The following is a 25,057-nucleotide window of genomic DNA, read 5'->3' as shown; positions in this document are numbered from 1 at the left end:
ATACGGGATTTTATTCAAAGATCTAAATCTTCCACTTGTCAGCTTGACCCAATGCCTACTTGCTTGGTTAAAGCCTGTTTACCGTCACTGTCCTCATTATTCACTAAAATTATTCATTCTTCGCTTGATACCGGGCATGTACCGTCCTCTATGAAAACCGCTGTAATTACTCCCATTCTAAAAAAAATAGGGGCTGATCCATTGAATTTTGAAAACTATAGACCGATTTCTAACCTACCATTTATTACTAAAACATTGGAAAAGTGTGTCAAAGTTCAAATTCATGAACACCTTTCCAAGAATGCATTATATGAACGTTTCCAATCAGGATTTCGTTCTCACCATAGTACAGAGACGGCCTTGGTTAAAATAACTAATGATTTGTTATTAGCAGCTGATTCTGGTCTTCTGACTATACTAGTCCTACTTGATCTTAGTGCTGCATTTGATACTATCTCGCACAAGATACTCTTGGACAGGCTAGTATCTATAGGAGTCACAGGCACCCCCCTGTCCTGGTTTAGATCATACCTCACCGGTCGTAATCAATATGTCCAAATAAAAAATTATAAATCAAGATCACTTATAGTTACCTCTGGAGTTCCTCAGGGATCTGTTTTAGGGCCTCTTTTATTTATGATCTACTTACTTCCTCTTGGTTTTATTTTTAGGAAACACGGTATTAATTTCCATTGCCATGCTGATGACACTCAGTTATATTTATCTTCTAAACTTTCTAGTTCTTCTCCTCGACCTGTTTTGAATGAATGTTTATCTGAAATTAAAGCTTGGCTTTCAGGTAATTTCCTTAAACTAAATAGTGATAAAACCGAAGTTTTATTAGTAGGCACCAAATCAACTTTGGCTAAATCTGATTGTCCTTCTTTAGTTATTGACAGTACTGAAATCTATCCTTCTCAGCAGGTCAGGAGTCTGGGTGTCATTCTGGACAGCACACTCACCTTTGAAGCACATGTAAATAACATTACACGCGCCGCATATTTTCATTTGTGTAATATTAACCGCCTACGTCCTTCTCTCACTAAGAGCAGCACAGCAATTTTAATTCATGCGCTGGTCACTTCACGGATTGATTACTGTAATGCTCTTCTCTCTGGTCTTCCTACAAAACTTCAACGTAAACTTCAATTGGTTCAAAATTCAGCAGCTCGTGTCCTGTCTAGGACTCCTTTATGCGAGCATATCACTCCAATTCTACAACAATTACATTGGCTTCCGGTTAAGTACCGTATTGATTTTAAAATTCTGCTTCTCACATTTAAGGCTTTACATCGATCTTTTAAACATTTATACTCCTTCTCGTTCTCTGAGATCGTCTCACTCTATTTCTCTTGTGTCGCCACGTATTCGCTTAACTACAATGGGAGCGAGAACTTTTAGTTTTGTGGCGCCTCGGTTGTGGAATTCGCTTCCCCCCAACATACGGAATTGTGACAGTCTTCAAATTTTTAAATCCCGTCTAAAAACTTATCTTTTTACTCAGGCTTACGTGTGAAATTTTTTTATATTGTTATTATTTTATTGGTTGTTTGCTGTAAGGTGTCCTTGGGTGTTCAGAAAGGCGCCTTTAAATAAAATGCATTATTATTATTATTAACTTAGTTTGCTTTATTTAGTTGGATTTTGCTCAGCAGCTCTGTCTACCTCTTTCAACTCTGGAACACACGCGTGACTTAAACTCATATTAAGTCTGATCTGCTGTGTCAGTGATGTTTAGTGTATGAATGAACTGAGTTCCCCCACACGGGCTCACGCAGGTGTCCTACAGGTGTAGCTACTTCATCACATGCTCAACTAACTAGATCTTTTGGGAATTCCTGCGCATTAATGATTCGACGTTAAATCAAAAGTCCGTTGACTTTCTTACAGTGTATGCGATCTTTTCATTATAGTTTGATAATGTATTAAGATTACATTTGAATGAACTATAGTAGTCAACAATTGAAGTGGATCAAAACCTTTTAAAGACACTCAAAGGTGTCCTGAAATCAAAACAATACGCGTTCTCGTCTTAGGACAACTTTGATTTTTTTTTTTTTTTTTTGATCCACTTCAAATGTTGACTACTGTATATTTAAAATGTCACATTGTATATTCCTAACATATGTCAGGACACCCAAACAGTGCAGTAAAACGTGTTGGTTCACATTATAGGTCTACATAATTAGCAAGCTAAATATATTTCATAGTGTTAACCTTCATCGTCGCAATAACATGTGACGTTTGAGAACTTGTCTATAGCCTACTTCATTGGGCGAATTCAGGTCAATTGGAGCACTTTTGCCATTGAGATGATTGGTAATCAGGCATATTCTGACCCGTGAACACAATATTTACTGACGTTCAGCAGGTTAGATTTTAATATCACGGAATAAATACATTTATCCATACATCTGTTGATGCTCCTATTACAGAATGCGTTGAAACAAAACGCCTTCTAAAAAAAAGTTTATGTATTTTTTTTTACTTCCGACACCAATCCTACGTCTGAACGCGCTCTAGCAGCGCGCTGTTGCTATGGTAACATCCTCAGACCAACCAGTTTCTGCGCGGAGCGTCCATTTAACTCACTACAACTAACTTATCTGATACATTTCTGTATTTAGCAAAAGAACTGCTAACCTTTTGTTTTGACTTGGAAATGAGCACGGCTAAGAAATATTTGCCCTTAAGTTAAATAGTACTCGAAGTTTACGTGCGTTCTCATTGGGCGTCTCGGTACAAATAAATAGCTGCAGTTCCATTAAATGTAATGATCTACAACGATTTAAAAAAAAAGAGTCATAATCCATTCGGTAAAATATCAGACGCATCGTTGTACTTGGATGATTCAGAGCTCTGTCACAAATACACACTCCAAAGAAGGCTCCAGTGGCACAAACCCTTGGAGAACGTGGCTAAAAATTGAAAAGGAAACAAATGTGCTCCTTTGCAGTGTTTCCTGAAGGACCGTGTTTGTACCGTGGAGAGCAAAACAATCCTTAATCTACGGATTTCTCGGGCACGCGCGAGTCCTCCAGTAAGTTGCTCTCTTTGTTGTTATTTAGTTGTATGTAGAGGGCGGGACTCGAACTGAAATGAACAAGGCGCGGCCAAGAACCCCCTTCACACGTGTAGACAAAGGGACCCATCAACACAACCCAAATATGCACGGGAAAAGTTTTTCCGTGCGCGCCACTTCACGCCAGGACCTCGCAAAACGCTCAGGTGAGTTACTGGCATGCGCTCATCAAGCTTGTTTCGCGCTCAAATCCATTTTGTCGGTGAATTTCATCTGAAAAAGTTCTCCAAGAGTTGGTGCGTCAGCTCGCAAAGTTGAACACAAAGCCAGAGGAGCGTTCCTTTGTTCAGCGGGGCGCTTTGATGGGCGACTCGAGATGCTCAAACTATAGATGAAGATGAAATATGAAGAAAGTGGATGGCAAAAACCAGAAGATGTGTTTCGGAGACAGAAAAACTTGAGAGTTATTTTCCACTTTTGGCTCAAGCGGGACGAAGGATGACGCAGGAAGACAAAGCTGTCAAAAGTTGATTGGCGAAGGAAGTTGACCGAAAATTACGCACGCAAAGTATTTCACAATTATTATTAAACGAAAGACGAGTTTTGTTACAGGAAAAGCTCCAGGCATTGATCTCTTGAATCTTTCGGATAATGTGGTAGTTTTTCGCGAGGTTGATATCTCTCCAACTATCAAAGTATGAATGCAGACCGATTGACTCTGCACTACTAATACTAATTCCTTGTTAAATCGTTTACGAACAAATGTAATGCTTTTCGTTGCCATTTGCGATCATTTCCGAGCGCGAGGTGGATGCATAATGTTGAGACAGTGTGAAAGAGCAACAGGTACAATGAGCAGTCGCTCTCAGTCCTTTGTTACAGAACTTAGAAAGACACGATGGAGTTTCTTTGTTCTGCAGCTACCAAACTCTGAATATCAGGAACCTTTACACAAACGATCTCCTTTACTTTGATACCTGACATTACAGTGACTGGAGTTTTTTTAAGTATGCTAAAAGGAGAGGGAAAAAATTAAAACGAGAAAAAAAAAAAAAAAAAAACGTTTTAATAAACGACTTATTATCACTGTTATTATCACTACTGAATGAAAACTTGTAAAATAAATTAGACATTTAAAGACAACTTTCCGTGCTGATGTAAGTATTTCTGAAGTTCTGAAATTTGACTTTTTATTTCAAAATTGATGTTCAAAATCACTGTTCTCCTTAAATAATTGCTAATTCTTGATGCGGACATTTATATGTTTGTGTTTCGTTTGCCCTGTAGTTCTGGAGACCCAAAGTTAGTTTACTGTTGACAAAGTTCTGACATCTTTCACAAAAGTGTGATTTTTTTTTCCCATCCTTTGCTTCTAAATACATTCGACAGATGTGCACATGTGAGTAATTTAAAATGTACAACAAATATTTAAAAATAGCCCAATTCTATATCCAAAGTTGAAGATATTAAGACGTTTTAGGAAAGTGAAAGAGAGTAAAATAGATTTTTTAAAAATATATTTCATAAAAGTAATTGACATTTTATATTTGTATTTGTATTTATTTATTTAAGTACGTGTTTAATCCCAAAATATTTTTCAAGCTCGAATTCTCGTGAGTCCCAAACTGCAAGTGGGCCTTCATTGCACTTATCCGTGCATAAAGCCAAACAAGAGCAGGGAATTCAGCCATTTCTTTGTTGAACTTAAAATCGTATGTTTTATGCTATAGGCCAGCACGCACGGGACTGTGAGCACTGGGATACTTCAGTTTTCAGCGGACGCCCTTTGAAGGATTTATTTCATTATTTTTCTGCTGTTTGATTTTACTGCCCTTCCGAAATACTGGACTATTCATAATGTGAGTGATTACTTGCCACATCTAGACGCCACGGACAAACTGAAGGTAAGTGTTCCCCACATTTAAAACGCACATGGTGACCCAGTATAATTTAAACTGTATGTATAGAATTCGTAGCTTCTCCAAATAATAATATGTGCATTTAAATGTACACGAATGAGGGTGGCAGAAGGTTCCAGTGTTTGTTAAAGAGCTGAACTAAAGTTCTAATAGCGTGTTGGCGCGTTTTGTTACTCTAATGCAGTCAGACGGGTTCCCGTGAGGACTGACGTGTGGCCGGATCAATTCAGCTCTTTCTCAACATCATTTCGCAGCGGATGGTGATGATGTCACTCGGCGCCGCATCTGCCCATCAGTCTCTCTCTCGGACAGCTCGAGTTCTGTGTGAATGTGTTTGTGTAGCGCAGCGGTGTTTTTTCAGCAAGTGTGGAGCTGGACAGCGTCAGGGACTCAGGGCTGGATTTCATGGCGCGCGCGCGCACTGCATCCGCGGGAAACATTCAGAGCCGCATTGCAGCCATTTCCTTTATCAAATGAAAGTTTGGGATGAGTAATCCCATCATCTTCCTCTAACTCTTTACCACGAGTCGAGGATTGAGTGAGCTCAGACTGCGTCGGAAGCAGCCAAGCATCCCGCCTTACGGCGTCTCTCCGCTATGATGTCATTAGTCTCCAGCATGATGTCATTAGCAGCCAATCAAACGCGAGCGGGAGTCGTACGAGCCAATGAAACGCCAGGCGGCCCCGCCCACCGCACGTTTTGTCCATGTTGGAGGTCGCAGCTCTGAAATGAAGTAATGCAGAGAAAAGCAGACAAAAGTACACTGGTGTGACACTGGTGTGTGCTGCAGCCTCAGAGGAGACAGTACACAGCGCCTTTGAGGATGAAATGAGATTTAAAGGATACCATTTCAAGGACAGATTTTTAGGATGAGAGAACACAAGGCCTGTGCCATTGTTTTAATCCACTGAAGACTTGAAATCAAGTGCTCAGAGTTTCATTCACTCTTCACATGCAACATACATCAAGCATTTAGAGGAAATGCTGAATTGCAAAGATAATTTCACTGTTTTCTTGTGTAAAAATAGCAGATGGCGCTGACTGTTCTCTAACCGTTCAGTAAGCAGATCGAGTCTGATGTCAGTCCTGTGGCTCGTACAGTCTGCGGTCCAGGCGTAAAAAGCTCACTCTTTTTTTCCTTCTCTCTTCTGCATATGAATGTGCTTTGGAACAGCTCCGCATTCAGACCAGCATTACCAATTGTCCTGACAGCGTACCTTAGTTCCCACAGGCGGCGGAATGAAGTGGAGCATCAGGCTCAGTTTGAGTTTTCAGTGTCTGTCATCGAGAGATAAGTCAACATGCTCTGACTGAACATCGCAGTGTATCCAGAATGCATCATTCCCTTTGTATTCACAATGGTTAAATGCTCATATTTGACTGTGGGTTTGTCTCTTCGATTATTTCATCAGTCATTATTGCATTTTTCATCATATTATGAAAGTTAAATATCAAACCAAACAGTGCAGTCCAGCAAATGCATTACACTAAGCATTGGCAGGTTTACGTAAAAAGACTGAAGTTAATCAAATTAAATTTCCACTGATCTGTCTGTTTTTGAGATTAGGCTCAGTCTAGCAGTGCTTCATCTGGCTTTGCTGCAGTCTGGTGTTAAACAGGATCATTATTGCTGGGTCCTTATTAAAAAGCACAGAAATGCTAAATGCTTTGGTCCGACTATTAGTTGGAGAATTATGTGAAACGTGTGAGTTTCATGAAATAAAAAAAAGTGCATAAAAAAGTAGCATTAGTGGTTTAATATTCTGTCAACAGCTTGCATCAAAATCTTTGCACCTTATTTACCCCTAAAAAGGGCATAATAGTACCTCAAGGGTATAGATTACCACTCTAAGGCACCACTAACAATAATTTACTATTAACAATACATTTTTTGCATTTTCTTTCTGTAGACGGCAGGTCGGACGACTCTTAAGTTGTGCTGAAATATGTATAAAGACATACATCATCACATGCATGAAGTCATGTGTCATGTGTCTGTGGATCGTGTTGATGGTTCGTGCGATGAACCGCACCTCTGCTGGGACACGTGGAGATTCAGGAGGCCAGTTTTTGTCTGTCATCTCACACACCCATTTCAGCTCTTGGATTGTCTACTTATGGCCTGAATCAGCTGTGTTTGGTTCAGCGCTGAGAACCACTCGTCTGACATCTTGGGACTCCAACAGTTGCTGTTTCAGAAAGATTCAGTTCAAAGCTTCGTGAAATACTGCATTGCTTCTATTTCCAGTGCTGTAATGCAAATGAGCACAAACCCTTAAGCCGCACCGCTGTCATGATGAAAGCACAGATGGTATTACACAGCTATTTTTGCACTTACACACACACAAAAAAGTCTAAACTACGGAAGTAGTCAGTGTGTAAGTTGTGGTTTGTCCTCCGTGGACATGCGCCTGCGCGCTCGCCGTCAGCATCTCGCGGTCTTTAGCAGAGCGTTATCCTGTCAGTCCGTCACAGCGCTTTCACTGCGCTGAGAGATCACAGGACACACAGAGCGACTGTCCGTCCGCCAGCGGTTCAGCAGCTGGTCACTTGTCATTGTTTGGATATGTAATGCATTGGGAATCAGCAGTTTACAGTCCTTACACACCTCGGATTAGTCACTTTTCTTTAGAATAAAACCTTGAGCAGTGTCAGACTCCTACTGACCTCAAAGTGACCAGAGGCCAGTAAATGATGTCATTCATGAGACTAAAGCAGGTGCTGGTCATCTTAAAGGGACAGTGCACCCAACAGTCATTATTCTGACATCATTTACTCCCCAAATCTGTTTGAGTTTCTCTCTTTTGTGAAACACGAAAGAAGATATTTTGAAAAGGTCTGTTATCATTTTTGGGTGACCTGTGGCTTTAAGAGACCTTTTACTAATCTCTGCCCTTCTTGGTTACCGTTGCTAACGCAGACAGCCTTTACTGAATGCAGCAAACAGTGTATTTTCCAGTAAAATGTGATGATGAAATGTTAAAAGTGGATGAGCCGTTATTTCTATCTGGACTAAAGTGAATTGTGACATTGTAAGGCATTTATATCTGTTGTTTTCCTTAAGGAACTTACACAGCAACATGATTAAAAACTGTGAACCGGAATCGAGTCAAACACTTCTCGCAGTCACTGGAAAGAGAAAAGTCTCATTTGACAGCAGTGTCAAGAAAACAAACACAAATCCTGCATGGTCTTGCATTAGAAAAGAGGAATAGTTTATGGATTGGCTTGTACTGTTCATAAGGTGGAGGTAGCAAAGGGTCAATATCACAAATCTGTGCTATTATTGTTTCTTCACAAAGTGAACCCCGTCGCTCCATCAGTGAATCCTCAGGAATGACAGTGTGTGTGTGTGGTTTGTGATTCAGGAGCGTCTCTCGTCAGCTGTCGGACTCTCTGCGCTCCTCCGGGAGGTGCAGGTTCTCCTCTGAGCTCCGCGGCTCTCGGCTGTTTGCTGTGGAGACTTTCTGTGTTATAACAGCTGCGGCAGGAATCTGCTCCGGAAACTCTCTCAGCTCTGAACATAATATTAGTGCCTCCGTCAGTCATTCAGATACGGAATCAAACTCAGAGCTGTAATTTACACTTCACCTAGAGCTATTAGACTGCCGTGTTGATTTAAAAAAAAAAAACACAAGTCTAGCATTCACATATGCGCTTTAATTACAATGTACAAGCATTTTTATCACATGAATACATGAATATATGAATAAATAAAAGCTGTAGCTGAAGCGTAGAGTCTAGTGAACTACAAAAATGTGTGTTTAAGGCATTTGTTTGCGTATTTAAGTCCTAATTTTAAAACGTTGCTCTTGTGAAACGTCAAGAACGTTTCAGTGATGTCCAGACACATGTGTGTATTTCCTGTATATCAGTGTGTGTTTCTCAAACCCAGGGGATCTAAAATGACCTGCTTTAGTTAATCATGTTTATACAGCCAGTAAATAAGAATTCAGTCCAATTACACTATAATCAGCCAATCAGACACTGTGAAATTGACTGTATCCTTTAAAATCCTTTACTGTAAAAAATATGGTAGCAACATTTTAGGTTCTACATATTACAGTTACAGTGAAACCCTGTATTTCATTAACTGATATAATGTTAATATACCCCACTGAAGTACTAATATCTGTTTTGTAGCTTTATAATACACTGACAACCACCAAAAGCACGTGATCAGAAAGAAACACATGAATTAAAGCTCACCACAAGCAGCTTTTCCACACGCAATATAAATATGCAATAAACATGCATTTGACAACATTAGATGTAACATAAAATCATAATGTACATAACTCAGAAATATAGAAGAAAGAGTTTTTTCAACAATAAACAACAAGGTTCTTTTTTTTTTGTGTAAATTAAAAGACGCCTTATGCTTTTTCACTTCCACAAACTGTAAATATACCAGTATTTTACTGTAGAAAGAGATCAAATGTGTGGTTAGATGTATTGCAGTATTTCTCCATACACAGTAAAAAAAAAAAAAATACTGTTAACCACTAAACAGGCTTTTACTCTGGAATTGTTTAGTTGTTAAAATCATGATAATTTTTTTTACTGTAGACATTTGTACACATTTGTATTGTGATAACATGACTATTTTAAACATGTTAGAATAATAGTGACATCATAACTCTGAGTAAGTGGGAAAAAATGGACAGAAATGCAAAATCTTTTATATTTTATATTCTTAGTGCAGATTCACTCTCAACCAACTTCATCCTGGGATGCTTTTAAACATTACCAACATATGTGAGAAGCATGTTCTAATATAGACATACCTCATATTTGTGTTTAAGCAGAAGCCTGTAGATGAAAAGCTTGTGAAGCTCAGTGGAGTGTGTGTGTGTGTGTGTGTGTACTGAATGCAGTGCCGTGCGTGTTTGAGCTCAGAGCAGGAACTGCATGGCCAGTAAAACTCAATTCCCCATGCATGGGCCTTTTGAAGTCCAAATGCTCTCATCATATGCACAATTAACTTGAGCTCTGGACGGCAGTCGTCATGTGCTGCGCGTCAGCCCGAGGCTATGGCGGGGTCAGAGGTCACCGAGACAGTCTATCCCGCCAGACCATTAAACACATGTGTTGCTCTTTTCCAGTCTGTCTGCCCGTTCTCACGGTTGACAAATTGAGGTCATTTCTGTCGCGCTCACCTGATAGTAACGATATTAGTCAGTACGGTCACACCACGTCAGTTAGTCCGCTCAGGTGCGTCCAGAATGCAAGATTCCAAATTATAGAGCTTATTTCAGCTTTTGGCCTTTTGTTATTTGAGGCTGCTAAACTGGTTGAACTTGAAGTAGATTTCATTTTGGGTTTGCAGGTCACTTGTCACCTAGATCAGGGGCGGAGCTACGGCCCACCCAGACTGACAGCTTACCCACCCAGTCAGATCCATGGAAATACATTTTCTTTAACAATTACATTTTAACGTTTAAATTCTTCTTTAATTACTTTAAATGTGATTCGTGTTGTCATGTAATATGCTAATTAGTATCTGTAGTTACATTGCACCAGTAGTATGTTATGTTCTTCAGGCTGATAGCTCTGTCCAGCAGATCCCTTGAATGTTTATAGTAAAAGCAGCCATCTATACTAACAGAAAACGTGTATTACGACAAAGTCATTTACATATTTAATTCAAAGCCCAGATGGCTATGACTTGTTTAAAACAGACATCAGTCATTCAAGATAAGGTTATATGGGTAGTTTTTTAGTCTGCATAAAAAAGGTCAAAGTATGCACATCCAAAGCAACTTGGCCAGGTGCAAGATCGAAGGGTACATCACATGACACAAAAAAGATCTGCACACTGTTGTTCTCCCTTTATTTAGAAAAGGTTTAAAGTGGCAACGTTTTGGTCAAAGACCTTCGTTAGGGTGCATGACGAAGGTCTTTGACCGAAACTTTTTTGTATCATTTAGTTTTTTAGTCTGGCCTGCAGTGGCACAGTCATGCAGCATTTGCACTGAAATATTTGTGAGCAAGGAATTTTCTGGAATATACATACAAGCTACAAAATAATAGCATACTGGCGAAGACCAGTGCACATGCGTTTGTGAAGAGTGTCAAAGGTTTATATTTTCAATGTGTTTTTGCAACGTGAATCATTGTAGCCAATCACAGACATATCTGTTGATTTCTTGAACACAACGGCCAATCAGAATCCACCCGCCACTAAAAACTTCTGCACGCTCATCATAACAAACAACGAATGGATTCATTGATTATAATGTAATGAACTGGAGCGATTCTTATAAAGTGCAGTGATTGATATAGATAGTCTAAATATATGTGTGTTAAGCTATGTAAATGCATACTAATGAATTAATAGAAAAATATTGGAATTATTTCTATTGAAACAATGACTGAATCAAACTATTACTCAAATGCTGTTGCATTTTTTTTTTTTTTCTAAACGTAATGACTTGTAAATCTTGCTATGTTTCATTTACTGTACTTGCTATTCTTGATATGGTGATGCTGTGAGCTGTTGCTCACACATCTGCACTAGAGCACCATCACTAATGAAGCAGTGACATGGTACTGTAACCAGGCATGCGGTTGTACTGTAAATGTGTCTCCTCAAAACGAATATTAATATGATCTTCAATTCCCGCCTTAATAGGGGAGAGAGAGGGCCATCCTTGGTCAGAGAAATTTGTGCAGTCTGTCCAGAATGTGTTTCAGACGCATCATTTTCTTTTTTCTTGCTTTCTTTTTTTTTTTTGAACTGGGTGATGTGAGTTATTTACCCACAAATCACTGTCTGTATCCGTCACTGACACTGAGATCGTCACATTTATCCCAGATTTAGTTTGTCTCGAAGGAACCTCAGCTGGCCTCACAACAAAACGAAAGCTTTGCCTGAAAACAGGAACATGCTATAGTAACGTTACTCTGTCTGCTCATATTATGTGCCATAATCCCAAATGTAATTTAGCAACGCTTAGCGATTCAAGAGCTTGCCAGACTTTAATGTCAGCTATATAAGTTAGCAAGTCTTTATTGTAAAAAGCGATAGCTGCCAGTGGAATCGGGTTTTTTGGAAGCATTCAGGCCGTGCTTGACACATTAAATCTAGATCTCCAGCTGGGGCTTGAGCTGCACAAGGACTGCAGGTTTGTCATTAGGCCAAATGAGCCATGGACTTCACAGCCCAAACCACGCCAAAACAATGTGTTAACACACTTGACGCGGCGCCAGAGACGATCTGCCGGCTGCTGACTGAATGAGGTGTTTTTTAAAAAAAGCACGAAATCTTGGAATTCTGGCTAGATGCAAAATGCATTTTGTTTGCAAAACTGAAAACAGCTTGAAGCTTTTAGTGGACAAATGACGAATGCTCTGTTTTGAGGATCGTCCCATGATTGCAAAGAGGATTCAGATGTGTGCAGACTGTGTTCAGGACGTATGGAGTCTCTGAAGGCTTGAACATCTCCTGCTCCACATGCTCACCAATGTGACGTACACTGCCAATAGTGTAATGATACTTTACGAACACACATATACTACTACTACTACAAGTAAATACTAGTAAGGCTCTGTGTCCAACGAAGTAGTTTAGCCAGCTGAAAATGCCAGGCGCTGTTTTGAAAACACCCAACTGTAGAGGTGCAGCGTTTAGCTCGACCCATGTGTTATATTTTATATTAATATTGTTTCAGTCTGGCGATGTTACCTGGAACAGACATGGGTAGTTGGAGACCAGCAATATTTACTTATTCTCCATTGTTTAGTCGTCACACAAACAGACATACTTGTCCCGCCCCTCCTCCACTGTGATTGGACGAAGTAAAAAGTGACAGTGATGAGCACTGTGCTTAACCCAACATTAAACATAAACTCTCAGCAACCAGAAAAAAAAAGTTAGGTGCTATTAACATGAAATGGGCACTCACTACCTCATCACGCTGCTGGCGTTTCTTTACATGAAGAGCTCTCACTGAAAACAATTGAACAAATCCACTAGCCTCAAGAAAAAATGCTGTGGGCAAATCCGGCACTGTATATTATGAATATCGTTGACTCTGTTGCACCTCTTTTTTAAGTTGCTTTGGATAAAAGCATCTGCGAAATGCATGAATGTGTAAACTGATTGCCAGATGTATTCTGATGAATGCAGGCAGAAGTAGAGTATTGAGAGGGATATTACTTAAAATGAGGCTTTCCTGGACCCAGAAATCTCAGATTGATATGGGAGGTTGGAAATTATTTAATTATTGTCATCATGAAAACGCTTTTACAACCCGTCTGCAAATCTGTTCTACAGTTCAATAAATACAATACAGTCAATGTTTTTCTATTTCTGCTTGGCCTATCTTGTCATCAGTCTAAAAGTGACAAGCTTTTCAGCTCCATCCTTTAGTGACAGGTTTCGATGACTGGGTAAAGCTTTAAACGGTGATTATTTATTCATATACAGCTTCTGTGAGTGTTGAACAGACTCGTCTTAGTCTCAGACCCTCCATCAGATGAAAATCCAGTGCAGTGTGTTTTTGTATCTAGTGCTAGTATTCTTTTTAGATTCTTTTCGATTATTGGAGAGATTCTAATTGAACAGAAAATGAACTAAAACGAAAGCATCAGAATTTGAATCTTGGACCCTTTTGCCCCTCCAAAAGCCATAAAGTGTTATAGATCTGTGCCTGTAAGACAAGATCCCATTACTTTCTAAAACAGTCTGAGCCCCATGTTGTTCCTGAATCCTCATTTCCCCCGGCACGGGGAGCGGCTAAAGCATGTGCATCGTGCCCGGAGGGCTAATCCGCCGGCTTGTCTGTCTCTCTGTAAAAACAGTCAATGATGCATCAGACAACAAAACCAATGAGCTGTTCTCCAGCACTGGAAAGAACGCGGCCGCGCAGCCGCTGTCAGCAGTGGCGCAATAATTAAATGCGATAAATTATACATGGCGAAGGAGTGGCACTGAGTGACAGGTGCACGAGAGCCATTGTGTCGAGAGCCGAGAAGCGCCACAAGTTTTTAACCTCTTCAGGTGAGCCTGCGCACGAGGGAGGCCGAATGCGGCGCACAGAGGACACTGGCATTAGCAGGTTAAAGGAGGGGGCCTCGTTACGCGGAGGAAGCACTTTTGGAGGGCAGTGATTGCCTCCTGACATTTTTACAGCGCTGGCGAGGGCAGGTGGGCCACGGGAGGAGGGTCGTTATGCTCCGCTCCACACGGGGGAAGATGGCACCCTCTGGCCCTCCACGGGTTTTCGCTTTCCACTGAGAGCCACGTTACTGACCCGGCCGAGCAGGCGAACGAGCGGGGCGACTCTGCCCCCGGTGGCCAGCGGCGGTCATGCACGAGCAGTGTTGCACGAATCCCTGCCTGGTTACCTCATTCACAGAAAGGTCACCGAAGTACAGAAGGAGAGCGGCGCGGTTTTCCTCCAATAGACGTACGAAGCATCTGCCTCTGTGAAAGAAAAGAGACATTCACTGTGAGAGCTGCAATCCAATTTACAGACAAGACAGGGTTATTTATGTGGCACGCAATTCAGAGAGCTTTACTTGGCCAAGATAAGGAAAAACAAGATGTATAAGGAATAAAAAACGATGAGATTTAGATTTAGAGTGATTTAAACAGGCTAAAACCATTTGACATGTTCAGATGTTGTATGATGAACATCTAATAATCATTAAGGTTGGATAAACTGATGGTATTTAGATGAATGAAAATAGAGGCAGAATGTTGTGAAGGAAATGTCTTTACATAACAAGGTATTTCTAGACCAGAAATCTCAGGCTGGTTGCTGTGAGAGGGTGGAGATTATTTACTTATTGTCATCATGAAAAGGTGTTTACAACATGTCTGCAAATCTGTTAGGAATTATACAGTACAATAAATACAATACATTAAATGTTTTTTTATGGCTTGTAAAATATGTGTCCATTTTTTCTGTCAGATATAAGAGACTCTTTTGTTTTTTTCTTTGAAAACACACACAGGACAGGAATGGATACAGTGGACCTTTTTAAGAGACTGTGATGATGCATTTCCACAGTTAGTTTCCATACATTTATAACACTATTCTTTGTTTTCTTACTGTGTCATTAGATTACAGTAAACTAGTTAACAGTAACAGCTATCTCTCTTTTGACCACTGTAATCAATTTCTCCATATTTTTATTCTCTTTTCTAAAGTCCTGTGTGAATGCAAACAAGTGAACAAAGAACAATGCAAACACTACAGAAACACTAACCCTAACCCTAAAGGCGATATACAGTAGTCAGCATTTGATGTGGATCAAAACCTTTCATCAAAGTTGTCCTAAAACCAAAAAAATACCCATTCTTGTCTTAGGACAACTTTGATGAAAGGTTTGATCCACTTCAAATGTTGACTACTGTACTTCAGAAGTTTGAAAAGGCTGAGCGACGGAATACAGTTTTCGAACATTACAACATCCCCGTGCTGCTGGAGGCCGCGTGTAGATTCATGTAAATATGTCTCGCACGGTGGTCAATGGTCAGAATATTATAGGCAAATGGATAATGATTAGCAGCAGTTCAGAGTATCATGTTGTGTGAAAGGCTCATAGTCTGAAAACTTTAGCATGATGTGAAAAAAAATCTCAATAACACAAACTTTCTGTTACTTTCTTTTATTATTGCTCATTTATTTTATTAAACTGGGTATCTTATTATTAAACCGTTTTGCATTTTATGTGGTGTTATGATTTCATTTTGATAAAAATGAAGGTTTATTATTGTATGTGGCATTTCATTCTTGTGTACCTTTTAAATTTGCTTATTGAAAAACCAACAGCGGCAGCAGCAGTATGGAGTAACAACATTTATTTGAAACACATGTATTTGGTAGTTGCCGCCTTATATCTCCACTCTTTCATTCTTTTCATGGCTTTGGAAAACTTGTCTTGGATGTTTCTCTACGCCGCTTTTTGCCTAACTCCCGGTCATTGACATCATGCTTCGCTGCAGTTTCTTTCTAGAAATTAAATTAAATTAAGCCTTCTCTGGATTTTTAAAGTCTCTCCGTGAGCGATCATACAGGTGCGGGTACATTTGTACCAGCTCAGCTGTTCGATACTCCAGTGCATTCATATTGCTAGTTACTTGACGGTATTGTTGTTTTGGATAGGGTTCTCTTGTCTGACCTCCGTGGAATGGGAAACAAACCGGGAAAAAAAAAACTCTCGTCAAAGAAGGTAGAGTTTCAGAACACACCCGCTGATTACGTAATCACCGCGGACCAATATGAGCTCAAAGGTGTTTAGGAGCCAAAACGAACTCCCCCAGAAAGTTCGCTTTGGTGAGCTGTTTAGAACTGCCAAAACCAACTCAAATGAACTTGAGTATGAATTCTTCACAGGACTGATGCGGCCTGTTGGGACTAAGGCTGGTGAAGTCAAGCGATCGTTTAAGGCGGGACGAGCGGTCAACGTGTGACTTTTCTCCCAGTTATGCAACAGAAACATGCTGTTGATAAACTCAGCGAGGCAGGCCTTTCAGCAGTCACAGGTTAACGCTTTTTGTATTTCAGCAACTTTGACATCTGTTTCGCACCTAAATCTCTCGTGCTTCACAAACAACCGCAACATGTCAGCTCGCGGTGTTACAACTTCCCGTCGAGTCGCGGCGCGTCTGACTGGTTCTGGATGGAGGCACGCGCACACGCTCCTCTCACACATGCACACGCGTCCTGTCTCACCCTCGCTGTTTCTCCCGCTATGCCGGCTGGCAGAATACGTGTCGGGTTCAGGAATGCTGATGCGCTTTGCGCCCTGCCTGGCATGCGAATAAGAGAGAATAAGAGACTCCTCCCGCTCGTCCCAGAGCGCCACGCCGCGGGAGCCGCTCCGCCGTCGCATGCTTTACGTGTCTGCTGACAGGACGTCTGCCGTTGGAGCGCACCGCCGCACGTGCATCTGCAAACGCGGAGCGCGTAGCGGGAGGCCCGCGCTTGCCAAACGCGCACTTTCTTGGCCTGCGGAGACATGCGTGGGCGCAGCCGGCGGTCTGTCAGATCAGTGGGGTCCTCGTGTGTTAAAAGTGGGCACATTTGCATGCGGATCGGATGGCGCGCCATCCGTCTTAATCCGTAGAGGACGGGGAGTACAGACAGGTAAATGCTCTTGAGTTTCAGCCCGAAATAACCCATCAATCTGCTCCGATGAAATGGCACCAGAATCCCCGGATAGCTTTGTGGACGTCTGCGGCTTATCAACAAAGACTCTTGCTGGCCTGGGAAAAGAGTTGAAAGCGGCACCAGGGGTCTTTAAAGTTTATCTCCGCTCAGATTTCGTATCAAGGCAGGTGTGTATGTGTTTAGCGCATGGGGTGAGAGAAGAATCGCTCCGTTTCAGACAAACTGAACTCGAGTCACTGAGGTAAAATCCTGGCAGTTTAATGGTGTAAACAGAGGATGACCTTTGGAGCTGTGGTCTAGAAGAACCGGAATGCCATATTAAGAGGATAGTTGACCTGTACCGAACATATAATGGTTTACACAGGGTTGCCAACTTTTAGGTTCAGCTTGGAGTGGGATTGGGGGGGATAAAAATGTTTTGTTAAATGCCTGTCGTCTATCCTACTTAAACTCATTCAAATGTATTGTCACGCTGGTTTGTTTGAAGAGTTCAATGAACCACGTGACCGCGTGGCGGCGACATCTAAGCTTGTCGCGACTTTGATTTTCAGTGGCTCTGGCTTTAACTGAAGCGCTACATTTTACGATTTGACGCCACATTAAGTGCGCCAAAACGGTACTTATTGTTTGAATTTAGTAAAACATACAAAATTTGAAAACTGTGACTTTGTTTCATATCGTAAGCGGGGTTGCCAATTTGGCGTGAGATTTACATGGGCAGAGTGAGAGCGTGAAAAAGAGCCTAAAAGCGCGTGTCTCACGCCAGATGACGAGAGTTGGCAGCCCTGGTTTACAGCCCCTATGATGAGATAAATCAGGTATGTTTGAGCATTCTGTCCTTTTTTGGGTCACATCTTGTGACATCTGTTTTTGGTTCGTTTGGATGTCTTTGGTTTGTGTTGCATTCATATACCGGTTGAACCACACCAGAGTTCGTCTGGAAGCAGACCGAGATGTCCTGAAAAGGTGAAGATGTGGTCTCACCAAGCGACTGGAGTGAGACACATCTTTTCAAGACGTCTCGGTCTGCTGCCAGTCGAACTCTGGTGCGTTTCGAATCGAACCTGCCAAATGCGAGTCTTCTGAAGATATTACCGAATAACCACTTAATATCCAAAACAAAAGAGCACTTCCATGGCACATGCTGAATGAGGAATTTTAAAACTTATTAGGGGTGCCATGGAAGTGCTGTTTTTTGGATACTGAGTGTAACCTCTCCATAGAGCACCTTATTATAACTGTTTCCACCGTTCTAGCTCTCTCTACCTATTGGTATTTTCTAATAACCTCTGAAATGCCAGTCTGTTCCTCGCACAAAACTATCATATAACATCAAAAGACATGGAATGAAGAACATGAGTCATATTGACTACTGTTATTATGCTTCTCTTATTGGAGCTTGACAGCTGTGGTCATTTCGAGGAGTCATATGGTAAAGAGCCGCAGAAAGGCTCTTTCTAAAGACAGGAGGTTTAGTAAATAATGACAGAATTACCATTTTTTGAGTGAACTATTGCTTGAACAGTTTTTGGTCATTTCCACAGAGGATACGCCCTTCAAAGTCTGGAAATGATGAAGTAGCTCCTGTTTCATCTTAATGATGACTTTCATTCCCAGTAACAGATTTGTATTGATTTATGGGAGCTATCATCACAAACACAGACAGATAAAATATTATTGCTGAGTTTTAGGAACGAATACTGAAGCCTTTCAACCGTCTGGAGTGATTTGACCGCGTCTCCACCTGACACGGCTGCGTTTACAAGCATAAGTTTCCACACACAGCGGAGTCAGCGCTTACGAGGCTCTGTGGCCCTTGTTTGCATTCGGAGAGAATGGCCTTCCTCTCACTCATTAACCTTTCCTAATACCCTGCATGTATTAATAATGATCTGAGGAAAAGGTCAACACATCCCAGCATGCCTTGCAGCAGCAGCACACCCGCTCCCAGCAATTTACTCTCGCGCAGTGTGCGGACGGACGTCGAGTGCTCGTTACGGGTGTTTGTGCGCTGCCGTGTGCTGGCGATCGCGGCGTCAGCCTGAAGAGAACAGACAGTGATTCACAGCCCTGTTTGCTTGTGAAGATAACAAGTGCCGCTTGCATGTAAATACGTCTGATTTGTTCTGAGATTCAAACTGACAGCGAGAGCGGCGTCTGGCCTCAGGTGGACTCGTGCTCCACATCCCTGCAGCAGAGCTGCGGCGCAGACCAGCACATGTGATCGGACTCACAGAAACTATAACGTGCACGCCTATTACGTCACGGAAACCACATTCATACGCGACGTCACACTTTCTTTAAAAAAGGCCAAGTGTAACTTCAGATCAAACTGTCACTTTCTCTCTCTGTCATGGGAATGTACACCTGGAAAATCATATGAGGCTGCAATTTACAAGGAAAGTTCCCTCAAAAAGTGAACATTCTGTCATCAGTATGTCATTTATGTCATTCCAAAACCGTTTTTATCAGTGGAAGACAATAAGAGAAATTTGCATGATATTGGATAGACTTTTGAAAGGATGATGCAGCTTATATGGTAAAATACGAATCGCAATATATTCTGACTGTTAAAATATGTAAATATTACATAGTAAATCAATGTTTATAGAAAACATAAGCATATGATGTCACTGTGTGATGTATTGCTGTTCATCTGTTTACATTTGTGAAAGAAAGCGCTCAAGATGAAGTGCGTGCATCACTTTCAGGTATGTTCGCAAAATGGAAAAGACTGAAAGTAGTAGAATACACTAACAGATTCATGAATATTGTGTTTACACAATCATTTTAATGGCAACACATTGATTTTCTGTAAAACCACTTTACTTTGTTCTATAATTTCTAAACCATGATAATAGTTAAAGTCTTTGAAAACTGAAAATAATCAGGAGCGGAGAAGTGAAAAAAACAAAACAAAAAAACTTTATTAATTTATTACTGACTGTTTGCATAAATGTGCATATAGTAATTTAGTCATTATACCAGTTACTCAAATTTTTGTCTATGTAATGCAGGTTAATATTATGGCAGGTGTTTTGACCTTATAATAACACCTACTGGTATGGGTGCAGCATCATGTAAAAACTGCTTTATTGCATAAAAAAATGCACTTTGAAATATTTATTAGCCGACGCTGAAACGAGCAGTAAGTAGTGTGAGCTCTAAGTGTCACTCCATGTGACAGTTGCATAGTTTTTCTAAAATGAAGCTCATTAAAACATACTAACGCTCATCTGCGGCACAAGAGCGTTGGAGTGGTCTGGTAATAATCATCGACTGCAAACTGTTGGAGTAATTATCTTTCAATTATCTTCCACCGGAAAAGCTGGAGTATGCATTTGTAAAGTTTTAAAACTTGAAATGCTCTAACAGAAGACAAATACCAAAGTTTATATACATATATATATATATATATATAAAAAAAAAAAAAAAATCTTATATATTTGTTAAGCAGTCAAATTGAGCAGTTCAGCAGTCATGGCCACTGTGACCTGTTTTTGTATGGAAAAGAGCTGTGTGAAAATTCTTTAAAAAAAATCTCCTTTTGAGTTCCACCGACAATAATGTATGGGGTTTGAATGACATAAAGCTGATTAAATAATGACAAAATGTTTTGAGTGAATGATTGCACTGGATTCCATTCATGTATGCTTTAGATGATTTTCATGCAATCTTCTTGACTGAGCTCTTATAATAAAGCAGTGTCTGTCTGTCTGTCTGTGTTGACATGTATTAATGGTATGCTGTTCACCCAGTGTTGTGACAGTGTGCATTACATCAGGCTCCCAATTACCTCTCAGCTACTCCTAACGGCACATCAGAAGCTCCTGACGTTGACATAAAGCAGGAAAACCAGTGTGACAGGAAACTCTTGTAGCGCTCTCTTCTATGAAAATATGGATTTCGGTTTGTCAACAGCTTGTTCACTGTTAGAAACCGGCTCTATATCAGATTCCCACTCTGAGAGCGTGATAAACAGAGCGTTCTGGCAGATCCGTGTACCGTAACGTGACGAGGGAACCAGAATGCGGCTTATATCAGATGACACTGTGAAATCTGATTAGTCGAGTTTATGGAAAATGATTGCTCTCACTCATTGTATGTGCGACACTTAATTTGTTTGTGCATTCTTGACTCCTAACACAATATAAACAGTGCGAGGTGAGCAATCACATTAGGTTAAGCAATTTACACCAGGCAGGATGGGTTTTTTTCTGGTTAATAAAGCGTTTGAGTGGAGATGGGGCGGTGTTGTTTACGCCTGCTGCCGTGTTGCGTAGACCTCAATCTAGGTAACCTCGGAGGCTTTCGTCATGTTTCCTCGTACAGGTACATGTTCTCAAGCAGACGTATCCTTAATGAGCTGGAGTGCACTAACTGTGCAGAAGCACGTGTCGAAGGCACACTGGTGATCTCAGCAGCTCTCCAGCTCCTTTGCCACCCGGCTCACCATCACAATATTTACATACATGTAAACACATTACATTAGTGCAGCATTTGCATAACATTTCCATGCCATCGACCGACATCATTCTCAATTTAATCTGATTTAATTTGATTGCAAGTTTCAAAGGCCATGCATAGCACAATCCTAACCTTAATGTGTCTGCAATCAATGTGTGTTTTATCTTTTTTGCAGTTGAGACTTTCAGGTTTGTGTCTGTACAGAAACTCACTTTCAAAAATAAACCAGTCGGAGAAAGATTTATTACTAGCCCTGATCTCTTCTAACTCAAAGCAGCATCATTACTATCTGATATGTTACTGTATCATGAGGTCCAGGGTGTGTTTTTGGTGTTGGTAAGGCTGGATGGGGTTAATATGTCGGTTGTGTTGTCACGCCTGCAGTGTTTTGGAACAGGACTAGTTTCTGTGCTGTAGAATGACGTCTGTCAGCAGCTTTATCTCAGTGATCATTTTCATCAGTCTCTCTCCATGAGCCTGCTGCTGTGGTTATGAGGTGCGTTTTGTCTAGAATGTCACACTTCAGTCATTGATTTGTGAGACACGAGGACTGTGTGAAAACACCATCACGTAATTTGAGTGCACCGGTTCAGGGCGAAAAGAAAAGTTCACATTTCCTCCAGGTGACTTCAGGACGCGTCTGTCTCTCTCTCATCCGCGTTCATGAGTTCATCCTGAGGTTATTCCGCTCACAGGTTAATTCCACTCATTTAAACAGGAACAGATGATTTTCACAGCCAATTAAAGCCCATTTCACTTACGCGGCACATCGCTGTTGCCTATATTTAAGCAACACGATGGTTTCAAGAGCATCATTGTCGAGTGTGGCATTTTGACACGAGGGCCTCCCGAGGAGATGGGCTTGGTTTCAGTGCTCGTTATAAAGTAATGCTGTTTAAAGCCTCTCTGTTTCCATCTGAACGTCTCTCTCGCATAAGCAGCTCCTCCTGCATGCGATCATTGGTAACACAGTTACATTTCTGTCCTCTGCTGGCAGGAACACGCTGACTGTGAAAGATGAATGCTGAATGACTTCAGTGCATGAGAACATAAGCCTCTGATCAAAACTTCTCCAAATGTCAAATCTAATTTTGTGTATCTACTAGGAGTTTCTAGTAACTAGGCTGACTTGCATCAACAAAAACTAGAGTATTTATTTATTTATTTATTTTTTTTTTACTGTCCATTAGAAACTACATCATGACATATTTATATATTTCCCACAAGGCAAAACAACCATTTCCACCAACTATCCTATTCACAGTTGTGTTTTAGTCCCTCAATCACGTGAAAAGATGGATCTTAAAATCCAGCAGTGGCTGATGGAAAAGGCTCAAACTTTAACTTTAGCTCAAACTTACTGAAACACCAAAGAATGTGTAGGACCTGCAGGATTTATCTAAAGAACAGTGGTCAGTTTAACCGATCAGGACGAACAGAGCATTTATATAATGCACTGTCAGAGTTTCTCAACATGTATTATGTGGTGATGTCAAATCCATCACTCGAGCTCCGCAGGGCCTAGTACTGACGGGATAATGGCCAATACGGCTCAATGCGGCACAGCGCAATTCATGGCCATTCTGGACGTTCATGTGAAGGATCACGTTCACCTGTGGTCTCAATCACCTTTCATTTCCATTGCCGCCGTCCCGTACGTGCTTTTATTGTTTAGATGTGATGACCTGCTGTCAGGAAATGTGAATATTGAATCTTGATAACCGTTCTGAAATTGAAGATGCATACAGTGTCCTGCCCTCAAAGAGATCTTATCATGACAAAATGTGACTATATTAAGATATCCAGCACCACAGCGTTAAAGGAATATGTGAGCCGAATGTTTACGACCATTTGCACAATTGCCTTTACGCTGAAAAACATTAGAGCACAACATGGGAAATAGAATAAAATCACAGTGTCCATAAGCAGTTGCAGTTGAAACGTTTGTTTCATAAGCAGTAAAAACAAAAAACAGAATTATCCAGTGTTTTCTTTGTGGTTACTGTGTGCCGTGTAAAAGCATGAGCACCAGGGCAGCGTTTCATATCCTTTAGGCCTATTCGTCTTTTCCTATTGGGTAATCAGAGACGTAGCTCTGCGTGACCCGCGGCTGAACCTGTGCCTGACAGATATTAGTAACACAAGCTTTCATTTGAGGCTTTTAATGTGTTTCATTCCAGGCCACAAATGGATCGTACTGCAGGATCAAGTGCTGTCAGATTAATGTTTGAAGAGAATAAAGCGTGGAACCGCTGCTGTAATTGTGACGGGATAATCTTTACGTGCATCTTCTGCAGGTGTGACTGTTAACCTTGCGTGGAGTAAGAGGTCACTGAGAGGAACGCCAACGATCTTGTGCCGGAAGCTTTCGGGATAGCTATGAAAGCGGTAGGCCAGCCGCCTCTGTGTGTCAGCAGAATGTGTGGAGAGGTTGTGTCCTGTTCATGTTGAAACTGTGTGTATGTGAACGCCTTCACACGGAGCCCCGGCCAAGTTTCCTTGCCCAGTAGATCAGGGCTGGCATGCCGGCGAGGGCTCTGGAAGGTCATTCGTTCTGACTTCAGCCGTGCCAGAGAGCCGCTGCCAAGCCTGGCTGATACATTCTCAGCACAGCTCAGCAGCGAGCTCCTTCCGCATGCGAACCCTTCCCACCGCACGTTAGCATGCTACGGCGCGCTCGCCCCCTTATGCGCGGCCAACGGAGAAAAGGAGGTTTGACGGCGTAACCGAAGCCCACCGCAGAGAGGATGTGCTCGGTTCAGCGCTGGGTTAGGCCCACAAACCCCCACAGATCAAAGCCTGCGTCCCGTTCACCTTGCATGCGAAATCAGCAGCGGGCCCAGAGCAAAGCCCTGGTGGACACCTTGGCTCTGGACAGCCGTTATGATTGGCTGCGACTCAAGCGAGGTCAGCAGGAGAGCGGTGTGAGTGCAGACTGAGAGCAGGTCTTTGTGTCATTTGGCTCAACCAAAGGCCAGATTTCAAGGATGCATGTGTGTACGTGTTAATGTGTGGTTTCTGTTAGGACGCAAGAGAGGAAGAATTTCAGTGCTGTGACTGTAGAGTGCTGCAGGGATGATGTATTTTTGTTGGCCGACACACGGAAACAAATTAGCAAGAAATATTAAAACAAATTTTAGCACTTCCAGTTCCATCGCCCAGAAGTCGAGTTTTCGTAAGTTTTATTGGTCACATACACAACCATACACGGTAGGACATTGAGTGAAATGCTTGATGTGACTCTCCGCACAAAAAACTGAATTCTGAAAAAGCAATATCAAGAAAATTAAGAGAAATATAAACATTTACAACACAATAAAATAAGTCAGTACGTTTTTGGTTAAATGCATGAAATAAGGTCTATGCACATTTTCTTCAAGGACATCAAATATGTCAGCGTAATTTTCTGCAATAATCCAAAAGCCAATGGAAAAATCTTTTTAGGTTTTCGTCGAGGGAATCGGGATGATGTGAACTACAAAATATGTCATCACTGCAGCACTCTGTTGCATTAGGGCTGCCA

The 25,057-nt window shown here is 41.3% G+C and overlaps 1 long non-coding RNA gene across 1 annotated transcript; it reads left to right on the top strand.

The window, feature by feature from the left end:
• The first annotated feature begins 2,468 nt into the window (after positions 1–2,468).
• LOC127178493 (uncharacterized) lies at positions 2,469–7,340 on the top strand. The gene is made up of 3 exons (XR_007829405.1): positions 2,469–3,228; positions 4,753–4,926; positions 5,126–7,340. It is a non-coding gene; the product is annotated as an uncharacterized LOC127178493 (long non-coding RNA).
• The last annotated feature ends 17,717 nt before the right edge of the window (positions 7,341–25,057 follow it).

The sequence above is a fragment of the Labeo rohita genome, chromosome 16 (assembly GCF_022985175.1).
Source record: "Labeo rohita strain BAU-BD-2019 chromosome 16, IGBB_LRoh.1.0, whole genome shotgun sequence".
In the NCBI taxonomy this organism is placed as follows: Eukaryota; Metazoa; Chordata; class Actinopteri; order Cypriniformes; family Cyprinidae; genus Labeo; species Labeo rohita.
The sequence above is the reverse complement of the archived record's forward strand: the minus strand, read 5'-3'. Positions and strand labels throughout refer to the sequence as shown.